Raw genomic sequence first — 11,717 nt, forward strand, 5'->3', positions numbered from 1 at the left:
GTCTTCTCTCCCTTTGTGTTCACTAGGCTGCCTTCTGCATGGTAGCTCATATAGTTTCCTTTTAGATAACACTTTAAGGTTTACAAAGATGTTTCCTCCCAATATCCTTATGAAGTAGGTAGTGCAAATACTATTATCCCTACTTTACAGATGAGGAAACAGAGGCTCCTAAAGGTTAAGTGATTTGACTAGGGTTACACAGCTAGTAAAGACTGAAATCTGTATTCAAACACAGGCTTGTGGACTCCAAATCCAGATGGATGAATGGCTTAAAAAAAAAATGATCCAGAAAACACAACAAAAATATCGTCAAGGCTGCCAAAATCAACACTTCTGTCTGGGAACTATGCAGCGGAAAGAGCATTAATGAGTCAGGAGGCCTGGGTTCTTTCCCTAGTTGTGATGTTAACTTGCTGTTGGACCCTTGGAACATTCCTTAACCCTCTGAGATTCAGTTTCCTCATTTGTAAAATTAAGAAGAAGAATAATTGCACTGCCTACATTGCAAGGCTGGTGAGTGCTCAGATCAACTAGGACTTCACAAGCATACTATGTTCCAGACACTGAACTAGACATTGGGGTTAAAAAAAAAGTTATCCTTGTTATGAGGGAAATATCTCCTCTTTAAGGTTGTGTAGCTAGGTGGTATGGTGGATAAGAAGAGCAGGCTTGAAGTCTGGAAGACTCATCACTCATCCTTGTGAATTTAAATCTAGCCTCATATGCTAGCTGTGTGACCCTGAGCAACTCATTTAACCCTGTTTGCCTCAGTTTTCCCATCTATATTTCCTTCTTGAGAAGAAAATAGAAAACCACAACAGTATTTTTGCCAAGGAAACCCTAAAAGGGTCACAAAGAGTCAGATATGGAAATGAATAAACAGCAAAAGTAGGTTATTACTGATTTTATGAGTCTATCACTAAAAAAATCAACCTAATAAAACTAGGAGCTGGTTTTATGAAAAAAACAACAAATTAGATAAATCATTGGTTACTTTGATATTAAAAAAGAAGAAAGCCAAATTACCAGAATCAAAAATAAAAAGGGTGAATGTACCAGTAAGGGAGTTGAAAGCAAAGCAATTATTAGGAACTATTTTGCCCTAATATGCCAACAAATCTGACAAGCTAAGTGAAAAGAATGAACATTTGCAAAATATAAATTGCTCAGACTGATAGAAGAGGAAATGGAATCCTTAAATAACCCTCTCTTAGAAAAAGAAATTCAGCAAGTCATATATGAGCTCCCTATGAAAGAATTTCCAGAGCCAAGTGGATTAACAAATGAATTCTACCATATATTTTAAAAAACCAATTTATTTCCAAAACTATGTAAGCTATTTGGAAAGATAGACAAAGCAGGAGTGAGTCCTACCAGATTCCTTTTATGACATGAATCTGGTGCTGATACATAAACCACATAAAGCCAAAACACATAAAGAAAACTATAAACCAATTTCACTATTGAATATTGATGCAATGAATTTAAATAAAATATCAGCAAGGAGATTACAGCAATATATCACTAAGATTATACATGATGACCAGGTGGGATTTATATCTGGAATTTAGGCCTGGTTCAGTATTGGGAATAAACTATCAGCATATATGACCATATCAATAACAAAAACAGCAAAAATCATATGATTATCTCCATAGATGCAGAAAAATCTTTTGACAAAATACAACACTCATTCCTATTAAGAACACTAGAAAGCATAGAAATAAATAGAATCTTCCTAAAACAGATAAGTAGTATCTATCTAAAACTACCAGCAAGCCTTTCCCATAAGATCAGGAGGTCAAGCAAGGTTGCCCATTATCACCACTATTAATCAATATTGTGTTAGAAATGCTAGCTATAGTAATAAAAGAGGAAAAAGAAATTGAAAGAATTAGAATAGGCAATGAGGAAACAAAAGTATCCCTTTTTGCAGATAATATGATGGCATACTTAGAGAATCCTAGAAAATCAACTAAAAAAAGTAGTTGAAATAATGAACAACTTTAGCAAATTTACAGGATATAAAATAAAGTCATGCATATCATCAGCATTCCCATATATTACCAACAACATCCAACAGGAAGAGATAGAAAGAGAAATTCCATTTAAAATAACTGCAGACAATATAAAAGACTGGGAAGTCTACCTGCCAAGGCATGCCCGAGAACTATATGAACACAATTGCAAAACACTTTCCATGTGAATAAAGACAAATCTAAACAATTGGATAAATATCAATTATATTATATTATATTAATATATACTAATATATATCATTATATTATAATATATTATAGTAGTTATATTATAGGCTGAGCTAAAATAGTGAAAATGACAATTCTGTCAAATTAATTTGTTTACTTAGTGCCATACCAAAATACCAAAAATTATTTTATAGAAACAATAATACAATTCATCTAGGAGAAGAAACAAAAGGTCAATTATAAAGGGAATTGCTGAAAAAAAAGTGAAGGAAGGTGACCTAGCAGAACTAGATCTTAAACTTGATTACAAAGTGGTAATCATGAAAACAATCTTGCACTGGCTAAGAAATGGAGTGGTGGATCAGAATACACATTAACCAATACACAATAATGAGTGACTAGATTAATCTCTCTGGGCCTTAGGCAGTTCAAACTTGAAGACAAGTGCTGGTTGCTGAAGAAATTGTGTTACTCCCTTTCTCTCAAGGAAGGAGACTAGCTGGAATGACCTTTCTCCACTTCCTGCGGTAACTGCTGTTTGCCCTTTGTTCTCCAAAAGGACCATGACATCTGGAAGGTGATGCTATGAGATACAAGTGAATTGGATTTAAGTGAAGGAGGGCTGTGTCAACTCACCAACCTTATTTCACCTCCAGAGCCATTTGGGTCCAGTGACCAGATATGGGTCAGGACAAATGGAGATGACTCAGGATGCATTGGGGGACCTTGACCTTTACAAGCTAAAAGTCTTTAATAGGTGACACTTTCTGAAACGATGTTTCTTCTCTCCTCAAAGAAGGCAGGCAACTAGGCAGGAGATCTGGTTTGAACGAATGGCATTTCTTGACTTACATCAAAGGCAGGAGACTAGTGCCTGCAGAATGGCATTTATCTTCTTTCTAAAGGAGGTTAATATAAATTTTCCGATATGTTAAATGTAAAGTACAGATCCAGCTAGGTATTTATGTCTTGATATCTATTTATAAGGATAAAAAAAAACTATATTATATAATTTATGTATCCATATATTTTAGACTTTTAAAACTAAAAATATGCGTTTTTGTAACCTCTTCCACCACTTTTAGAGGGATGTGTGTGTGCATGCGTTTTTGTGTATGTCTCCATTTTTGCGATCTCTGCCATATATCTAGGTGGTAGAATACCAAAGGACCTATTGTCATTAAAGCTAAAGCAGACATAGAAATCAAGAATCACCTGCTATGAAGCAGGTCCACCAGATAGGCTCTAGTTCTTTGTCAAGAGGTTTTAGAGACTTCAGCGCTGGCATTTTTGCATAAAGGCTCATTACAGGGGTTCTCCAGAATTCATCAATCACATACACCAGCCTAAAGAAAATGAAATCCTTAGTAAGATACCTTGTTAGCTGTTGAAAGAATTCTGAACCCTAAAACCTTCCCAGCACTGAACCTAAGGAAAATTTTGCCCTTTGCTTCCACTCCACTTCCAGCATGAAGATCTCCAGAGATGGAGAATTCTACAATCTTCTGGGATTGCCTTTTCCATTTTTGGTCATTCGATAAAGCATTTATTAAGCACTTATTTTGTGTCCTCTAGCATGTGCTATGAGACACCTAGATGATAAGTGCTGGACATGGAGTCAGGAAGACTTGAGTTCCTAACCAGTCTCAGATACTTAGCAGCTATGTGAGCCTGGAAGTCACTTAACTTCCATCTGCCTCCGTTTCCTCAACTAGAAAATGTGAATAATAATAGTACCTACCTCCTAGGGGTTGTTGTGAGGATCAAATTACTTACTATTTGTAAAGCTCTTTGCAGACTTTAAAGTGCTATATAACTATATGCTGGCTAGCTGGCTAGCAAGGCACTGTGCTAAGTGCTGGGAATGTAAAGTAAAAAAAAAAACAAAACCAACAATTCCTACCCACCAGGAATTTACATTCTAACTGAGCAAGACAATACATAAAAGGAAGCCAAAGGGGACAGGGAATGGGGGCAGGACTCCTAACTGTTAGGAAGCTCTTCCTTGTATTGGTCTAAAATCTGACTTTTGAAACTTCCACTCGTTGCTCTCATACACGTCCTTTGGACCCAGGCAAAATTTCTAGGTAACCTTTCAAACATTTGAAGATAATAATTTTGTCTGATCATCCCCACCCTCTTGTGGACATGTTTCTGTTTGTCAATGTCCTTTCTAAAATGTGGCACCCAGACTTGAACTCCAGATGTGGTCTGACCTCAGCAGAATATGATAGATGTATGGCATAGACCCTTTTTGTCCTTGACATTAGGGTAATAAGAAAGTTTAATTCCTTCTATGTCTTTGAAATATTGACCCTCATGATTTGCAGTAATAGGTATTATTTGATTGTTGGTTGATCATATTAGGTTTTGGTACCAGTTATAGGAAAAACATTAGCATATCAATCCTCCTTCAACATTAGCTATCCATGGTCTAGGATACCCACAATCCAAAAGAAGGTTAAAAAAAAACCAAATTGTTGGGACTGGAAGCTCAAATCCGTGTGGACAGTCTCGGGCGGGTAAAAGTGGGAGTTCTAAATCTTAGAGTCTTACGAGGCCCTCCATGAACAGCGGGGGTTCGAGAAGGTCAGACCGAGCTAGCTTGGCTAGCTCGGGTATTTCCGCCTCTCCCCCGGAGATACCTGATGGGTGGAGTCTCCCTGCCCTCGAGGTCGTCCTGGATTGGAGCACACCTAGTTACCTAACAGCACGGTATTGAGATGCAAACTGTGTGGCTGAAGATTAAGTAGGATTGAGGAAGCCTAAAAGCTCTCTTAGCACGTGTGGAGCCAAAGAGAAAAGTAGGGCTCCGCTTCTTTTCTTTTCTCTCTCCCCTCCCCCTCTCTCCCCGCTTGTACTTCTACTTCCAATCCCTTAAGCTTAGCCTTCTTAGGAAATCTCCCCCTCTTTGTCCTAAGAAAGAAGATCCCCTGCACTTGTAACCGAAACCCTGTAATAAAGCTCAACCCCTGTTTGACTCTGGAACGTCCTTTCTCTCATACGTGCATCCGGCGTGGCCAGCCGAAGACCTCGGGAGGTGAGGTAAGGAAGACTCGGGTAGCCCAATACAGGCCTCTAGGCTTGGCACCAAATAAATACATGAACTGACTCTCACTGACCTGGAGCTCACTCAGCATTCCTAGCCTACCTCCCATGCTATGCCTATCAAGCTGAACTAGCTGGCCAAGGGCTCTGACATCTCAAGGCTCCTATAAGTAAATTGAAAACTTAGGATTTCCTCCTTTTCCTCCTTCCTTCCCCACCCGCACTCCCACTATGTCACCTCAAAATCTATGTTCAATATTAGTTTGTGCGCTAACAACTCTTACTCCATATACCACACACTTAGTATTTCATAGTTAATCAGTTAGGAAATGTCATATGAGAGTGTACTGAGTCCTTTAAATAAATTCTGACTTCCTGTTATGATGAAATGGGAACAGACCTTTTGTCTTTTTTTTCTTTATTTTTTCTCTTTTTTTAAATTTTTTTTTTATTTAACTTTTAACATTCATTTAAACAAAATTTTGGGTTCCAAATTTTCTCCCCTTTTGTCCCCCCCCCCCCCCAAAACACTGAGCATTCTAATTGCCCCTATCACCAATCTGCTCTCTCTTCTATCATCCCTCTCTGCCTTTGTCTCCATTTTCTCTTTTGTCCTGTAGGGCCAGATAACTTTCTATACCCCTTTACCTGTATTTCTTATCTCCTAGTGGCAAGAACAGTACTCGACAGTTGTTCCTAAAACTTTGAGTTCCAACTTCTCTTCATCCCTCCCTCCCCACCCCTTCCCTTTGGGAGGCAGGCAATTCAATATAGGTCAAATCTGTGTAGTTTTGCAAATGACTTCCATAATAGTTGTGTTGTATAAGACTAACTATATTTCCCTCCATCCTATCCTGTCCCCCATTACTTCTATTCTCTCTTTTGATCCTGTCCCTCCCCATGAGTGTCGACCTCAAATTGGTCCCTCCTCCCCATGCCCTCCCTTCCATCATCCCCCCCACCCTGCTTATCCCCTTATCCCCCACTTTCCTGTATTGTAAGATAGGTTTTCATACCAAAATGAGTGTGCATTTTATTCTTTCCTTTAGTGGAATGTGATGAGAATAAACTTCATGTTTTTCTCTCACCTCCCCTCTTTATCCCTCCACTAATAAGTCTCTTGCTTGCCTCTTTTATGAGAGATAATTTGCCCCATTCCATTTCTCCCTTTCTCCTCCCAATATATTTCTCTCTCACTGCTTGATTTCATTTTTTAAAGATATGATCCCATCCTCTTCAATTCACTCTGTGCACTCTGTCTCTATGTGTGTGTGCGTGTGTGCATGTGTGTGTGTGTAATCCCACCCAGTACCCAGATACTGAAAAGTTTCAAGAGTTACAAATATTGTCTTTCCATGTAGGAATGTAAACAGTTCAACTTTAGTAAGTCCCTTATGACTTCTCTTTGCTGCTCACTTTTTCATGCTTCTCTTCATTCTTGTGTTTGAAAGTCAAATTTCAGCTCTGGTGTTTTCATCAAGAATGCTTGAAAGTCCTCTATTTCATTGAAAGACCAATTTTTCCCCTGAAGTATTATACTCAGTTTTGCTGGGTAGGTGATTCTTGGTTTTAGTCCTAGTTCCTTTGACTTCTGGAATATCCTATTCCATGCCCTTCAATCCCTTAATGTAGAAGCTGCTAGATCTTGTGTTATCCTGATTGTATTTCCACAATACTTGAATTGTTTCTTTCTAGCTGCTTGAAATATTTTCTCCTTGACCAGGGAACTCTGGAATTTGGCCACAATGTTCCTAGGAGTATCTCTTTTTGGATCTCTTTCAGGAGGTGATTGGTGGATCCTTTCAATACTTATTTTGCCCCCTGGTTCTAGAATCTCAGGGCAGTTTTCCTTGATAATTTCATGAAAGGTGATGTCTAGGCTCTTTTTTTGATCAACGCTTTCAGGTAGTCCCATAATTTTTAAATTGTCTCTCCTGGATCTATTTTCCAGGTCAGTTGTTTTTCCAATGATATATTTCACATTATCTTCCATTTTTTCATTCTTTTGGGTTTGTTTTGTGATTTCGTGGTTTCTCATAAAGTCATTAGCCTCCATCTGTTCCATTCTAATTTTGAAAGAACTATTTTCTGGAGTGAGCTTTTGAACCTCCTTTTCCATTTGGCTAATTCTGCTTTTGAAAGCATTCTTCTCCTCATTGGCTTTTTGAACCTCTTTTGCCAATTGAGTTAGCCTATTTTTCAGGGTGTTATTTTCTTCAGCATTTTTTTGGGTCTCCTTTAGCAGGGTGCTGACCTGCTGTTCATGCTTTGACTGCATGTCTCTCATTTCTCTTCCCAGCTTTTCCTCCACCTCTCTAACTTGATTTTCAAAATCCTTTTTGAGCTCTTCCATGGCCTGAGCCCATTGAGTGGGCTGGGATACAGAAGCCTTGACTTGTGTCTTTCCCTGATGGTAAGCATTGTTCTTCCTCATCAGAAAGGAAGGGAGGAAATGCCTGTTCACCAAGAAAGTATCCTTCTATAGTCTTATTTCTTTTCCCTTTTCTGGGCATTTTCCCAGCCAGTGACTTGACTTCTGAATATTCTCTTCACACTCACTTCTCCTCCACATCCTCCCAGCCAGCGCTTGGGGTCTGAGATTCAAATGCTGCTTCCCAGCCTCAGGGCTTTGGGCAGGGGCAGGGCTGCTATTCAGTATGAGATTAAGTTCAGGTGCTCAGGTGGGGGCAGGGCCGCCTCTCAGGCTGAGTTCCCTCAGGGGGTTTATGCAGAGACCTTCAACAATGGATCCAGGCTCCTGCCTGCTTGGGGAGCCCTGGTCTGCTCCCGCCTCCGCTGCTGCCTCCTGAGGGGGCCTGAGTTATGGGGGCACCCCACTCCCCTCTCGACCCACCAAAGAGACCCTCTCACTGACCCTTGTCACCTGTGGGTGGAGGGACCCGCGCGGCCGCTGGAGATTCCATCCCTGAAGCCTGCTCGTATCCGCTCCTTTCGGCGCTGCACGGCTGAGGCAGGGCTGTGCTCAGTTCTTCATCCACAGCGCAACTGACCTTTTGTGAGGGGTTTGCAGGCTCTCAGGAACAGAAATCTCCTCCACTCCACCGTTCTGTGGCCTCTGCTGTTCCAGAATGCTCCAAGAGTTCTTTTTTACAGATGTTCTATGGGCTGTGGGTTCGGAACTATGTGTATGTGCATCTTTCTACTCCGCCATCTTGGCTCCACCCCCCAGACCTTTTGTCTTTTAAAAAAAAAAATGTTATTTTAAGCTACCTTTAAAGGTCTAGAAAGTGGTTTTGGACACCAAATTTGACCTGGATGTTTTTATTTTCATTCTTTCAGTTTTGCCAAATATATAGGTCCCCTCAAACCCCAAATTATCAGTATTTTCTTTATTTTTTTTTTTTATTAAAGACACACATATTACCTGACTGTATCCTAATTTGCAAAGCAGATTGTTCTCATTGGTCTCATTGACAGTTGATCTTAAAATATTTCTAACTCCAAAAATGAAGTTGGTTCTACAAACACTAACTGTGTGAGTGTGTGTTTGTGTGTATACATGTCTGGGAAGTGATGATCTCAGTAGCTAGGGGTTGCTTTGTTTTGGAAAGTAAACTAAAAAAAACCATGCTAGACCTTGAGGTTTCTTTGCAGGTGTAGAGGAAGCATTATGTCATGTGAAATACTTTGAGGAAATGCACAGAATGGGGGGGGGCAGGGCAGGGAGATAAGTATACAATAAGTAGAAGGGAAAGAAATGCCTTCCTACCTGTTCACCAAATCATCATCATATTACTACTTTAATCTCTCCAGAAATCAGTAGTGCAAGTGTAGTGCTAGCTGAGTGTACTCTTGGGGTAAGCAGGATTCTAAAAGAGGCTTCATTAGCAAATATGTCTTGTTGATTCTACCTCCATATCATTTTTGGCATCTGGCCCCTTCTCTCCTTGCACCCACCTACCCACTCTAATTCAAGCCCTCATCATTGGTCTGTTACAATATCCTACTTTTTGATCATCTTGCATTTACCCCTTTCCAGTTCATTCATTCAAAGAGATGTTCCTAAAGTACATATCTGATCATGTCACTCCCCTACTCCTGAAGGTTCCAGGGCTTTCTATTGCCTTCTGGATTGCTGGAAGTAAGAAACTACTCTGTTTGACATTTACAGTCTTTTACAATCTTATTTTAGCCTATTACACATTACTTCCCTAACATTCTCTAGATTTCAATCAAACACTTCAAATTGTTTTTTCCTCTACTCTACATTCTATCTCCTATATTTGTATTTATTTGTATAGACCTATATTTAGAGTCCGTTTCTGGGTTCAAATCCTGCCTCGAACTTTTATGTCAGTTTAAGCAAGTTCCTTAATCTTTCAGTTTCTGTAAAATGGATGGCTTCAGCTAGGTGGTCTCAGGTTTCTTCACACTTTAAATCATGATCTCAGAAATGACTAAAGCAACAGATACTGCAGGGACAGATTTCCTCACTCTAAATACACAGTCACCACCTTAGAATAACTTCCTAGAACTGTTGGGAAGTGTCCAGTTGGATCATTAGCAAATTCTTCCTCACCCCCAACACTGCCCTACCCCAGTTTTGCTTTATATAGTATCAGTTCTCCTCTTTCTGAGTCAGGGCAGCAGCTGATTGAAGTGTCAGGGGTTGATTTTCAATCATACTCACCTGCTTAATCCCTTTTAGGAGCCCCACACCTTTGGGGATCATTTAAGCATGTTGGATTTTTTTTTTTTGAGCTAGTTTTTTTGTCCAAGTTTAGGATGATTCCAGACCTAGAGTTGGATGGTCCTATGTGTCAATTGGGAAATTTTTTTTGTTCCAGTTTATTTTTAATTTTTACTTTCTTTTCCAATTTTCTTATATGCTTAGTAAGAACCAAAGCTGGTAGGAATTAGAAGAACTTTGTAATATTTTGTTTGCTTGTCAGATCTGTATTACTATGTATTTGGGGGTGAGTACAAGCATTTGGGCTCTCAGAGAGTCTCTTAACTTTGGGAGTATCCAAGAACTTCAGGAATGTTATTGAGATTTAGTACCTGTGACCAGAGAAGACCATTAAGAGCTGTGACTAAGAGACAGTGTCTAAAACTAACCTAAGTCACCAAAGAGCTATCCAGAATTACTGATAGGGACTAAAGTTCCTCAAAGCACTTCAGTTGGATATACTGGGACATCATCATCCATCATCACCATCGTCATCATCATCATCACTAGCATTAATATAGGCTTTAAGGTTTGTAAAGCACTTTAAAATATTTTATTAATGTTGTTTTTGTTTTTTATATCATCATAGTTTCCCCCAGTTTGCCCCCCCTCTCAGAAAGCCAGCCCATATAACAAATAGTATTTTTTAAGACAAAAAAAGAAGAAAATAAAAAGAAGAGGGAAAAAAATCAGCACAACCAATAAATGTACAACCAAATACATGTAATAAGCAACACCTATGGACCTCCCACTTCTACAAGAGGTGGATTGGGGGTTTTCAAAGCACTTTACAAATATATTTTCTCACTTGATCCTCACAACAATTTTGGGAGGTAGGTGCGATTATTCCAATTTTATAATTGGAAGAAATGGAGACAGAAGTGACTTGCCTAAGGTCATGTGGCTAGTAAATGTCTGAGGATTTGAACTCAGTTCTTTTTGAGTCCAGGTCTAGTACATAGAATTAGGGTTAGGGTCACTTAGGTCCAGTCACAAAATAAAAATGAAACTAAAATGTTCTAAGTGGATTTTGGACCACATGACAACATTTAATTTATTTTTTAACATGTAATATTTTATTTTCCCCCAATTACATGTTAGAACAATTTAAAAACTTTTTTTTGAAAGTTTTAAGTTTCAGATTCTGTCCCTCCCTCACTCCCCTCCTCCTGTTCTGAGACAATAATCAATCAGACATAGGTTACATATATATATATATACACACACACACATATATATGCAATCATGTAAAACACTTCCAAATTAGTCATTTTGTACAAGAAGACTCATAAAAAAAATGAAAGAAAGTGAAAAATAGCACGCTTCAAGTTTGTCTTCAGACAATATCAGTTCTTCCTCTGGAGGCAGGTAGTTTGTTTTATCATTAGTCCTTTGGGATTGTCTTGGATCATTGTATTACTGAGAATAGCTAAATTATTCACAGTTTTTCATTGTACAATATTGCTGTTACTGTCTCCTGGGGGATAACCTCCTCTTGCCGTATAACCTGGAAAATTTCAGTCAGCTTTTGTACGAGCAGTGGTTCCCCTACCTTGTAAATCTTAGCTGGAATATAATCAGCACCAGGGGCTTTGCCACATGAAAGGAGCCTAATGGCACCAAAACCTCTTCTTCAGTTGGAAGTTCAGCTAAGCAGGGATTGACTTCAACCTGAGGTAAACAGTCAGTGACCTCAGCATTGATTGATGATGGTCTGCTGAGAATACTAGGGAAGGTGTTCAGCCCATCTCTCTAGGGTCATGTCCTCATCA

Source organism: Notamacropus eugenii, chromosome 2, assembly GCF_028372415.1.
Source record: "Notamacropus eugenii isolate mMacEug1 chromosome 2, mMacEug1.pri_v2, whole genome shotgun sequence".
Classification (NCBI taxonomy): Eukaryota; Metazoa; Chordata; class Mammalia; order Diprotodontia; family Macropodidae; genus Notamacropus; species Notamacropus eugenii.